Source organism: Triturus cristatus, chromosome 6 (assembly GCF_964204655.1).
Source record: "Triturus cristatus chromosome 6, aTriCri1.1, whole genome shotgun sequence".
NCBI classification, from domain to species: domain Eukaryota; kingdom Metazoa; phylum Chordata; class Amphibia; order Caudata; family Salamandridae; genus Triturus; species Triturus cristatus.
This window is the reverse complement of record NC_140589.1, coordinates 793,922,945-793,936,704: the sequence shown is the minus strand read 5'-3', so window position 1 is coordinate 793,936,704 and position 13,760 is coordinate 793,922,945.

Here is a 13,760-nt window from a genome sequence, read left to right as displayed (position 1 = left end):
GAATATGGTGGGAATTAATTTAATTGTAAATAATTAATCACTGAAATAATTTTTGTATATTGCTAATTAATTTATTCTTATTTAATTATTAATTGGTATTAATTTTATTTATTAATTGTTGGTATTGAAAATTAATTGGTTGTTAATTAATTATTAATAGGTTATTAATAAAAACATTGGTATTTATAATAAAGTAATTATTAAATATTGTTTGATTGGTAATTAATTTTAATATTTTTATTTGGTATTAATAATTTATTTATTTTTAATAAAATATTACATTATTATTTTCCCTACTATTGCTTTCACTGGAGTGGGAATAGTAATTTTTACCCCTACGCTATCCAACGCTCTTCCTACTATTGCACTCACTGGAGTGGGAATAATAATTTTTACCCCTACGGTACACAACGCTTACCCTAGAGTTGCACTCACTGGAGTGGGAATAGTAAATTTTACCCTCCCGCTATCCAACGCTTTCCCTACTGTTGCACTCTCTGGAGTGGGAATAGTCATTTTTACCCCTACGCTATCCAACGCTTTCCCTACTGTTGCACTCTTTGGAGTGGGAATAGTAATTTTTACCCCTACGCTATCCAACGCTTTCCCTACTGTTGCACTCTTTGGAGTGGGAATAGTAATTTTTACCCTCCCGCTATCCAACGCTTTCCGTACTGTTGCACTCTCTGGAGTGGGAATAGTAATTTTTACCCCTACGCTATCCAACGCTTACCCTACAGTTGCACTCACTGGAGTGGGAATAGTAATTTCTACCCCTACACTATCCAATGCTTTCCCTACTGTTGCACTTTTTGGAGTGGGAATAGTAATTTTTACCCCTACGCTATCCAACGCTTTCCCTACTTTTGCACTCTCTGGAGTGGGAATAGTAATTTTTACCCCAACGCTATCCAACGCTTTCCCTACTGTTGCACTCTTTGGAGTGGGAATAGTAATTTTTACCCCTACACCATCTGACGTTTTCCCTACTGTTGCACTCACTGGAGTGGGAATAGTAAATTTTGCCCTCCCGCTATCCAACGCTTTCCCTACTGTTGCACTCTCTGAAGTGGGAATAGTAATTTTTACCCCCACGCTATCCAACGCTTTCCCTACTGTTGCACTCTCTGGAGTGGGAATAGTAATTTTTAGCCCTACTCTATCCAACACTTTCCCTACTGTGGCACTCTTTGGAGTGGTAATAGTAATTTTTACCCCTACGCTATCCGACGCTTTCCCTACTGTTGCACTCTTTGCAGTGGGAATAGTAATTTTTACCCCTACGCCATCTGACGTTTTCCCTACTGTTGCACTCACTGGAGTGGGAATAGTAAATTTTACCCTCCCGCTATCCAACGCTTTCCCTACTGTTGCACTCTCTGGAGTGTGAATATAAATTTTTACCCCTACGCTATCCAATGCTTTCCCTATTATTGCACTGTCTGGAGTGGGAATACTAATTTTTACCCTCCCGCTATCCAACGCTTTCCCTACTGTTGCACTCTCTGGAGTGGGAATAGTAATTTGTACCCTCCCGCTATCCAACGTTTTCCCTACTATTGCACTTACTGGAGTGGTAATAGTAAATTTTACCCGCCCGCTATCCTACGCAAAAAATATTGCATTTTTTTAATGAATATTACGTTAACATATATGTATTAATTTTTTTTTTTACTTACATTAATTATTTATTAACTTTAAAGTAATTTAAGTATTTTTAAGTATGTTTCAGTTAATTACATGTTTTATTTAATCAATTTTACATTAATTTTAAGACATTTACAATAATTCGATATTGTGACTAACTATATTTTTTACAACGATATTTTGGATTCTATATTTTTGTACTTACCTGTTTGGAGATAGGGCTTCGATATTTTGGCATTCTATATTTTTCCTTCGATATTTTGGCAATTCGATACTCTTCTTCTCGATATTTCGTCAGTGATCCGCCACTACAACGCATGCCATTACAATGTATTATAAGGTAAGTAATGGGAAATGGTAATTTTTACCCCTACACTATCCAACACTTACCCTACTGTTGCACTCACTGGAGTGGGAATAGTAATTGTTACCCCTACACTATCCAACACTTAGCCTACTGTTGCACTCACTGGAGTGGGAATAGTAATATTTACCCCTACACTATCCAACACTTCCCCTACTGTTGCACTCATAGGAGTGGGAATAGTAATTTTTACCCCCACACTATCCAACACTTACACTACTGTGCCCTAAAAGTATTATGCGTTGTAATGGTATGTGTTGTAATGGAATGCGTTGTAAGTGTAGTTTCTAAAAATGTGTTGTGATGGCAGGCGTTGTAAAATCATGCATTGTAATGGATGTTGCGATGTAAAAACCACGTTGTAAAGGCATGCGTTGTAAAAGTTTGCATTGTAACGTGTCCTATTCTATAAAATAGAAGCCCATGAGGAATGGGTCAGGTGTAGAGGATTATTAAAACCAGGGTGCATTAAAGGAAAACTTTTAGAAGGCACGTGCCCCCACTTCGAGATGGTAAGGAACGAGTGATGGAAGAACATGGGCTCGGAGTTTCCCATTGTGGTGCCGATTCCGATCCTGGAGAAACCGGGTACGAACCGTCGGTCGGAGCGTTTTCTCCGTCCGACTCGTACCCGGGAAATAAACATTACAAACATGCAAGTACGATTCCCATGGAAACACCATTTCCGTACGAATCGTAAAAAACCCCGACCGACGAAAAAATACCTACCAATGTGATCCGAGACAGCGCCGACGTGACATCGGGACGCATTCAGGCTGCGTTTCACGAACCAGGAAGTACGATCCGCACCGACGTCACCCCGCACGGATAAAATTCTCCGCCTGCCAAAAACTGCCGGGAAATCAGGACGACGCGCAAAAGGAGCACCTGTACGCGACGGACAGCCATGGTCCCGAACCTACGTGTCATCCCAGCACTCATAGCAGTCCACCTGCTCTACAGGAACCGACGCAGACACCGCAGAAGGTCAGAACAACACCCAGGGGCAAAGGTGGGGGCAGGGGCAGGTCACATAACCCCCACCCAAGTCACAAATCACACATGCCCTGGACATACCTGACCTGCAGGACCTGGTCACCTCGAAGGGGTGGGGGCGTGTCCAGCAACGCAAGCGTCCGCCACAACGGAAGTGGATGTTGACGCGAACCGGCAACACAACAATACCGGTACGTACCGTACCCATGCCTTAAGAGCGTGGGTACGGGTCGTACCACGCCCACCCCTACGTCACCCCAACAATGGCGGTACGGCCCGTACCCACGTTCTAAAGGCCTGGGTACGGGCCGTACCAGCATTGTTCGGGTGATGTAGGGGTACGCGTGGTATGACCCGTACCCACGCTCTGAAGGCCTGGGTACGGTGCAGACCCCCAATGGGGTGCCGTAGGGGTATGCACCGTACCCAGCCCTTCAGAGCGTGGGTAAGGGTCGTACCACGTGTACCCCTACATCACCCAAACATCGCTGGTACGGCCCGTACCCAGGCCTTTAGAACGTGGGTACGGGCCGTACCGCCATTGTTGGGGTGACGTAGGGGTGGGCGTGGTACGGCCCGTACACACGCTCCCAAGGCGTGGGTACGGTACGTACCCAGGCCTGCAGATCGTGGGTACGGGAATGTACGGAGCATACCCCCACCCGTGTATGAATGGAGCATACCCACACCCCACCAGTGTATGTACGGAGCGTACCCCCACCCGTGTATGAATGGAGCGTACCAACACCCCACCAGTGTATGTACGGAGCGTACCCCCACCCATGTATGAATGGAGCGTACCCACACCCCACCAGTGTATGTACGGAGCGAACCCCCACCCGTGTACGTATGGAGCGCACCCACACCCATGTATGAATGGAGCGTACCCACACCCCACCAGTGTATGTACGGAGCGTACCCCCACCCGTGTATGAATGGAGCGTACCCACACCCCACCAGTGTATGTACGGAGCGTACTGCCACCCGTGTATGAATGGAGCGTACCCACACCCGTGTATGTCCCGAGCGCACATGCCCAGACACAGGAGGGGTGGGTGCAGAGTCCTCCCAGCAGTGCCCAGACACAGGAGGGGTGGGTGCAGAGTCCTCCCAGCAGTGCACAGACACAGGAGGGGTGGGTGCAGAGTCCTCCCAGCAGTGCCCAGACACAGGAGGGGTGGGTGCAGAGTCCTCCCAGCAGTGCCCAGACATAGGAGGGGTGGGTGCCTATCACTCCCAGCAGTGCCCAGACACAGGAGGGGTGTGTGCAGAGTCCTCCCAGCAGTGCCCAGACACAGGAGGGGTGGGTGCAGAGTCCTTCCAGCAGTGCCCAGACACAGGAGGGGTGGGTGCCTATCACTCCCAGCAGTGCCCAGACACAGGAGGGGTGGGTGCAGAGTCCTCCCAGCAGTGCCCAGACACAGGAGGGGTGGGTGCCTATCACTCCCAGCAGTGCCCAGACACAGGAGGGGTGGGTGCAGAGTCCTCCCAGCAGTGCCCAGACACAGGAGGGGTGGGTGCAGAGTCCTCCCAGCAGTGCCCAGACACAGGAGGGGTGTGTGCAGAGTCCTCCCAGCAGTGCCCAGACACAGGAGGGGTGGGTGTAGAGTCCTCCCAGCAGTGCCCAGACACAGGAGGGGTGGGTGCCTACCACTCCTAGCAGTGCCCAGACACAGGAGGGGTGGGTGCAGAATCCTCCCAGCAGTGCCCAGACACAGGATGGGTGGGTGCCTATCACTCCCAGCAGTGCCCAAACACAGGAGGGGTGGGTGCAGAGTCCTCCCAGCAGTGCCCAGACACAGGAGGGGTGGGTGCAGAGTCCTCCCAGCAGTGCCCAGACACAGGAGGGGTGGGTGCAGAGTCCTCCCAGCAGTGCCCAGACATAGGAGGGGTGGGTGCAGAGTCCTCCCAGCAGTGCCCATGGAAAGAAAAGGGTGCAGTACCCACAGATACAATGCCCACAATTGTCAGTCAGGTGCTCAAAGACCCTGCAGAACACATAACATGTGTGCGAGGCTGGGAGTACACACATGCATAGTGTGTAAAAGGGAACATGTCCACATGAAGTAACTTCAATATACTCCACACACAAGTACAGTGACCACCAAGGATGCCACAAATGATGCAGGTGGAGACATTGCCCAGCATGCATGGCCAAAGTAGAACGGATCCGTCACACACCAAGGATATGTAGACACAGCTCAGCACAACATTTAGGAAACCCCCTGCAGGGAAGATGTCAGGGTCCACAGAGGAAGGAACACACCTTGGGACAATGTCACCATGCAGTAAGAGCATACATGAACAAAGTTATTTCGCAAATACCTTGTGATGGCACACAGATACCAGGGTCCATCCCATGAGCAGCACACCACTACATTTGCCAGACACCTAACACATTATCCCCACCCCAAACATGGAGCAGCACCACCAACAGCAATACCAGAAAAGCAGTAGTGTGAAAAGGGAAAAAAACATAGCTTTATTCAGCATTAAAAAACAGAATTGTTCTTAAAAGTTGAATATGTACAAGGCCCATAGGGCAGTCCATAGTCCAATTCCTGGCGGGGGACACATAGGGACGCGTGTCCCCTAGATTGCCTGCACAGTTCATACCTCCTTTGCTTCCACAGGGGGGGGGCATCATGTGGGGGGGAAGGACCAGGCACCACAGGGACAGGAGGGGCAAGGGTAGGTGTTGTGGGTGCAGGGATGGAGGACTCCACCACAGAGGGTGGGGCAGCGCCAAAGGTGGAGGTCAGAATGGCACTGCACACGATTGCAAGGTCCTCCAGCATCTCCCCTGCACCTGAAGGAACCACAGACCCCAAGGAGGGGAGGGGTCGGAGGGATGGGTCACAGCGCTACTGGGGGAGGGTGTGGACAGGGGGGGGGGACTCAACCACCCTGACCGGGGACTCCTTTGACCGCTTGCGGGGTGGTGTCACTTTGGGGCTCAGGGACAGAGCGGCCATGAAGGATTCTTTGGTGGAATCCTGGCCAGGAGAGCTGAGGGGAGTGGATTTGGAGGTAGTGGGTTGTGATGAATGTGGACTCCCACTGTGGCTGCGTGTCTTCCGTTTGCCCCCCGACCCAGTGGGTGTGCCTACTTCACCCTGTGTGTGCGTGACAGGAGGTGTGCGCTTGGCCTTCCCTGGTGGTGTGGTGCCTGTGTCTGGTGGGGTGCGTGCATGGGTACGTCTGGGTGTGCTTTGGACAGGCATGGGAGTGGGAAGTGTGGATGGTGCTGGAGTACGGGGGGACGTAGCGCTGCAGGAGACCCACTGCTGCAGTCAGTGTCGAGTCAATGGACCTCAGCAACTGGCGTTGGTCAGACTGCGCAGCTGAGATGCCCTCCATGTATGCCTCCATCTGGGTGAGCACTCGTGTGTGGCCATGGAGGACATTAAGCATCGCAGTCTGACCAACCTGCAACTGGCGCAGGATGTCCACAGACTCGGCATTGGCGGCAGCAGTGGAGACAGGGGCAGGGGGTGCGGTGCCTGGCAAACGCCAGCACTCCCATAGTGATAGGGACCCTACACACGCGTGTACGGTCCGTATTACTGTGGCATACGCCAGCACTCCCACAGTGATAGGGACCCTACACACGCCCTCAGAGCGTATGTACGGTGCGTTTCACACCTGACAGTGGTGACAGGCGGCACACAGAAAGGAATTGAGCTGTCATACTTGGCCAAGGCTAAACATCAAGGCATTGTCTGTGCAGTACTACATGTGTCAGGCACAGGTGGGTCAGGCTGTGATGTGGCACTATACTCCTGAGGTGTGAAGCTAATAAAAGTATGATGAGCTGTGTACACATGTCATGTGTGATGGTGCCCTATGTGCCACACATCCCCTTCACTCCTTTGACATGTGTGCTTTAGTACAGACTTGTTGAGCCATGCGTCACTGGCATGGCACAGTCACCGACACCCGCAAATGTCCCCTGATGCCAGGTACACGGAATATTACCCCTGGCATGTGAATGCCCGCGTTGCACGCTGTAACTATGTCATGTGTGTGTCATGTGTTCCCATAGGTTTGCTGTAGGTGTTTGGTCAAATGCATCTGCAGTTGCTGCAACCAACATGTGTCTGTGTGTAGATTGGCATGGCACACTGTTACGCACACCAGCCCACAAGTGTAATCCGACGTAAGGTGTGTATGTATGCATCGACACAGAGTTTCAAAACAAGGACATATCTGCATACTCTCAATGTATGTGTGATCAGTCTTGACATGTAATCCTTCATGGCAAGGTGTGTGGTCTGTCTTTTTTCTATGACATGTGACCTGTGCCTCTAGTGTTCCGCAACCTGTCTGTACAATAAACATCCTTTTTCTGCACATATGTGGATGTCTGTAACTCCTGTAATGCGTCTGCCTGTTCAATTACACTGGCCCACAGCTAGTTTCATGGCATGGCATTTTGAGGTTGAGAATCAACGTTTGTAGCTGGCTCTTGGTAGGAGTGTCACCTGCCTGGCATACGTGTCCAGGGCATATTGCACAGACCTGACTCTGTATGTAGCATATGTGTATTGCCTGTTGAACATGTGCTCAGTACATTGACATTGGTGGTGTACTGTACTCACTCTTCGTTGTCCCTTCTAATTCACTGCAGGGCTCCGCCTCTCCCTCGACCAATTCCGGACTTGGCTGACCTGAGGGAACATGACTGTATACGCCGCTACCGCTTCTCCCAACATTTGATTGAGGACTTGACGACACGGCTGGCACCACACCTCCAACCGCTACACAGGTATCCTACTGCACTGACACCCAAGATTAAGGTGATGGCAGCCCTACATTTCTTTGCCATGGGTACCTTTCAACATACCATTGCCCATGTCGGTGGCATGTCCCAAACCATGTTCAGCCGTGTTCTGCATGATGTTTTAGAGGCCATGTTGGATCACCTGGATGAGTTCATAAAATTCCCAACTCCTGAGCAGTTGACAGGTGTCAAGCGTATGTTCTATGCCCTGGGAGGGATGCCCCATGTCATTGGGTCCATAGATGGAACACATGTGGCTTTGGTACCACCACAGGCACAGGAGGTAGCGTATAGGAACCGCAAGCATTACCACTCCATTAATGCCCTTGTGGTGTGTCTTGCCAGCATGGTGATTTCACATGTCTGTGCTCGTTTTCCAGGATCAGCACACGATGCCTACATCATAAGGCGTAGCAGGGTGCCTGAAATGATGCTGCAGCTGCGCAACGAACGAGCATGTATTGTTTGTGGGTATACGCTGGCAGTCCTGTATTTAACGTCATCTTCCTGTCTTACTGCTTCTCCTGACCCACTGTTGTCCATGATGTTTCCATGTAGGGGACGCTGGCTATCCCAACATGCCATGGCTGATCACGCCTCTCCGCAACCCCAGCACGGCTGCCGATCACCGCTACAACAATGCCCATGGGCGGACCAGGCGAGTGATAGAGAGGACGTTTGGCCTCCTGAAGAGCCGATTCCGTTGCCTCCACAAGACCGGTGGCGCACTCCCATATGCACCGGTGAAGGTCTGCAAGATCTTCCTCGTGTGCTGCATGCTGCACAACATGGCAGTGGAGAAAGCTGTGCCACTCATCCTGGATCCAGATGAGCAGGACCATCCACCCGTGGAGGATGAAGGGCTTGGTCACGAGGCAAGTGATGTGGAGGAGGAAGAGGCGGTAGAGGGCATCCAGAGTTGGCTCATACGCAACTTCTTTGCTTAGTGGTGAGTTCCAGTGTCTGAGTGTGCACCCATTGGGCGGTGTGTGGTATGTGTTGCAATGTGTGTGTCCATCTGCATGTCTGCCAAGTGAGTCAGAGGTGTGTTTGGATGTGTCACTCGAGTGATGGTGCAATGGAAGAATGTTTTTCCAGAGTCATCATTGTCACCTAGCATGTTGACAACCTTATACGTGTCGAGTACATGCACATGCATGCGGATGTGCTTCTTTTGGCTGACTTCTGGTGTGTCTCTCATCCACAGGTATTTGCGCATGCTGTCTGCTGGTGGCATTGTTGTGCTCCTGCTATTCCTCATGAACACAGCAACATGTGCTGAATCAGCGTTACATGCACGGACAAGTTTGAAAATCTCCTTAGGGTAAGGGATGCAGCACGGCTTTTTGGGAGTGGTATTTGTTTTGAATGTGTGTGCACGGCTCCTGTTCATGTTTGGATACTTTACATACATGTAGAATCACCATGGGGCACATAACATGGAGCTGAATTCACCTGAATTGATGGTCAGACTTGGTGACAGTCATCTGTAATGGGATTGTGGATTGTGATGAAGCCATCAATGTGTGTAACACTGCCCTCGGAAACATACGGGTTGCACCGGGTTGACATGGTGTGTGAATTCCCCATTAGGGGCTCAATGGTGTATAGCAGCCTCTCCGTGAGCAGCAGGGGGTGTTTAGCTGTAACCCGTCACTTGTGTGCCAGTGCTATGGATTTCCAGAATCTGTGGTGCAAAGGGGGGTGCCAGTGTTGGTCCCACGTGTTCATCCACATGACCTGTGTATGTGTTGACAGAGTTGCATTAGCATTCCGACACACATGAGTAATAAAGGTGTCCCTCTGCCTCCAAGGTGCCTCATCTCTGTCAATGGTGATCTGTTGCCACTGTGCATGCGGCATGTCTGGCATTGTTCTCAGCGATGGTGCATATGAGTCTATGTGTAGAGTAGCAAGATGCAAGCTGTTTGTCAGGGATTAGAATCTGTATTGTGCATGATGTCCATGGCTGTGTAGGTATTGTGGCATGTCAGTATCCACGACGGCCACTGTGCTGCATGTGAATCTATTGTGTGTGTGTGTGCCATGTTGAACCAGACATTCCTTCTTTGACATACACCTTTTGCATAGTTCCTTCCTGAGATCCTTGTCTTTGTGTGCTACTTGTGGCATTGTTTTCTTGACATGGCGCATGCTGCTGCAGGCCCTGCAGCAAGGGCACCCAGTGTCCACGCAAACGAGCTGGTGTTCATCATGGATTGCTTGCTGACATGTGCTATGCTGATCAGCAGCATCTGTGCCTCATGCGGCAGCACACTCTGCATTATGCACAAGATCCCCAGTTCCATCCACCTCAAGGCAAGAGGGAGACCATCCCCCAGGTCAACTACGACATCCGTGTCTAATCCTACCCTGCACTCTACGGACATGTGCGTTACAAATCCCATGATACTTGTCCACATCCAGGGTGCATCTGCACAGCTCTGCTTCTACATCCGGCGACCAGGCCACATCAACGTCCAACAGAGATGGGGGGAGTGGATCACTGCCAGCTGCAGGATGACCTTCTCAATCCACGCACACACTCAGGATGCAGCCCACAACCACAACACAACCTTGTGGCACTGTGATCCAACACCCCATTGTGCCATCTCCATGCATCCAACCTTGGCCGGCCCACAATTCTCCACATCCACCTGACTCAAGCATGCAGGACATGGTTCTGCCACTTGTCTACACATACCTGGGAGTAGCACCCCAGGACAGGGGTGCTTGGCGGGAGTGTAGAATCCAAAGTTCACAGGGGGAGTTGGTATCCTTGCCATTGAAAGTCATCAGAGTCTATGCCACAGTCTTTGTCTACATTGGTCAGACAGTGACCAGCAAGGCCATGTGGAAGAGAATGTCATTTGCTGATGTGCTGCTGTTGGGCCAGAGGGCCAGGTGCCAGGCCAGGTGACCTGGGAGATGGTGATGTTCCGCTGACTCTCACGGTCTTTTGCGTGGACGACCCACCCTCCTGCGGGGACCCTCAGAAGCAGGCCGTGACGATGCTTGTGATGCTCCGTCGGATGAATCCTCCTCCTCCTGATCCCTCCCTGTGGGTGGTGATGTTCTTCGCCTGGTGGCACAGGGAGGGTTGCCCATGTTTTCGGCAATCCGACGGAGTACACGGTTCATGTCCGTTTGCACCGCCACGAGCTCAGCCTGTCTTGCCTCCATCCGTCCTTGGTGTCGCTGTTGACAGGCATGTTGCTCGGCCTGCAGGGTCTTCATCTCCTCGAGGCTCCCCTTGATGTCTGTGAGGGTGGACGCAATCTGGACCATGCCCCTGGCGTCATGCCGGTATGAGTCGAGGATGTTGCTGACGTGTGACATTACCGGTTCCTGAGCCAACTGGTCAGGTTCGTGCCTCCGCCGTCCTCCACTCCCACCACCCCTGCCCACTTGCGCCTGGCCTGCCGTTGTGGGCACATCGGGTCTCCGGGACCCCTGAGGGATGGCATTTGCGGTGTCGCCTGCCTCCTCCTGGGTGCCCGGAGCACCTTGTCCCACCTGGACAGACTGGCTGTGTTGTTGTGTGCGGGCAGGGCTCCTGGGTGTCTCCTGGGATGTGGCAGGAATGGGGGTGGTTGTTGGCACAGTTTTACCTGACGCAGGTGCTGCAGGTGATTGGACACCAGAGGGGCCAGGTTGGTCTGGGTCATCCACGGAGTGGTGAGAGTCGTCGCTGCCGGTGGGGTCCTCTTCACGCAGAGCCTGGTCCTGTGAGTCTTCCCCCCCAGTGTTGGGGGAGATCGACGACGTTGACCTGTGTGTGAGAGAGACAGTGTTAATTGTGTTACATGCGACATCCATGTTTCATTTATTTTTGATTTGGCACAGTTCCTCTGGGTGGTTGGATTTGGCTAGCATTCCTCTCACAGTGCACTTGTGCATGGGTATGTCCCTTGGCCACAGCTTTCAACACTTTACCTAGGTGTGACACAATCTTAGTTGATGCATCTTTTGGGAACGTAGTCAGCAGTGTAGTGAGCGGGCATAGCAAGCCATGCAGAGCCGCCTTACGTGTTGCACTGTACGTGGCCAAATGGTGTTTTTTCCATGCTATTTGAGAATGCAGTTAACCATTTGTGACAGGGTTCTGACAAACACAGTGGGTGGGTATACTGGGTGTAAGGTTATGTATGTGCCTGCAGCACAGAAGTACTCGTGCACAGATTGACACATGGCCCAGTGTTTATCAAAGGTTGAAGGGGGGTTCACGCACTGCCAAACCTTGTCTACATGCAGACAATCCACCTGCTGATGAGCGGACATGGCCACACCACCCAAGGGTGATTTGGTCTCCCTCTGTCTCCCTTTCTCCCTCCCTCTGGCAGCCTCCTCCCACTGTCCATCTCCCTTTGTCTCCCTTTCTCCCTCCCTCTGTCAGCCTCCTCCCACTGTCCATCTCCCTCTGTCTCCCTTTCTCCCTCCCTCTGTCAGCCTCCTCCCACTGTCCATCTCCCTCTGTCTCCCTTTCTTCCTCCCTCTGTCACCCTCCTCCCACTGTCCCGTCTCCCTCTGACTCACTTTCTCCCTCCCTCTGTCAGCCTCCTCCCTCTGTCCGTCTCCCTCTGTCTCACTTTCTCCCTCCCTCTGTCAGCCTCCTCCCACTGTCCCGTCTCCCTCTGTCTCACTTTCTCCCTCCCTCTGTCAGCCTCCTCCCTCTGTCCGTCTCCCTCTGTCTCACTTTCTCCCTCCCTCTGTCACCCTCCTCCCACTGTCCATCTTCCTCTGTCTCCCTTTCTCCCTCCCTCTGTCAGCCTACACCCTCTGTCCGTCTCCCTTTCTCCCTCCCTCTGTCAGCCTCCTCCCACTGTCCGTCTCCCTCTGTCTCCCTTTCTCCCTCCCTCTGTCACCCTCCTCCCACTGTCCATCTCCCTCTGTCTCCCTTTCTCCCTCCCTCTGTCAGCCTCCTCCCTCGGTCCGTCTACCTTTCTCCCTCCCTCTGTCACCCTCCTCCCACTGTCCCGTCTCCCTCTGTCTCACTTTCTCCCTCCCTCTGTCACTCTCCTCCCACTGTCCAACTCCCTCTGTCTCCCTTTCTCCCTCCCTCTGTCAGCCTCCTCCCTCTGTCTGTCTCCCTTTCTCCCTCCCTCTGTCAGCCTCCTCCCACTGTCCATCTCCCTCTGTCTCCCTTTCTCCCTCCCTCTGTCAGCCTCCTCCCACTGTCCGTCTCCCTCTGTCTCCCTTTCTCCCTCCCTCTGTCACCCTCCTCCCACTGTCCATCTCCCTCTGTCTCCCTTTCTCCCTCCCTCGGTCCGTCTCCCTTTCTCCCTCTCTCTGTCACCCTCCTCCCAATGTCCCATCTCCCTCTGTCTCACTTTCTCCCTCCCTCTGTCAGACTCCTCCCTCTGTCCGTCTCCCTTTCTCCCTCCCTCTGTCAGCCTCCTCCCTCTGTCAGTCTCCCTTTCTCCCTTCCTCTGTCACCCTCCACCCACTGTCCTGTCTCCCTCTGTCTCACTTTCTCCCTCCCTCTGTCAGCCTCCTCCCTCTGTCTGTCACCCTTTCTCCCTCCCTCTGTCAGCCTCCTCCCTCGGTCCGTCTCCCTTTCTCCCTCCCTCTGTCACCCTCCTCCCACTGTCCCGTCTCCCTCTGTCTCACTTTCTCCCTCCCTCTGTCAGCCTCCTCCCTCTGTCCGTCTCCCTTTCTCCCTCCCTCTGTCAGCCTCCTCCCTCTGTCCGTCTCCCTTTCTCCCTCCCTCTGTCAGCCTCCTCCCACTGTCCATCTCCCTCTGTCTCCCTTTCTCCCTCCCTCTGTCAGCCTCCTCCCACTGTCCGTCTGCCTCATCTCCCTTTCTCCCTCCCTCTGTCAGCCTCCTCCCACTGTCCGTCTCCCTCTGTCTCCCTTTCTCCCTCCCTCTGTCAGCCTCCTCCCTTGGTCCGTCTCCCTTTCTCCCTCCCTCTGTCACCCTCCTCCCACTGTCCCGTCTCTCTCTGTCTCACTTTCTCCCTCCCTCTGTCA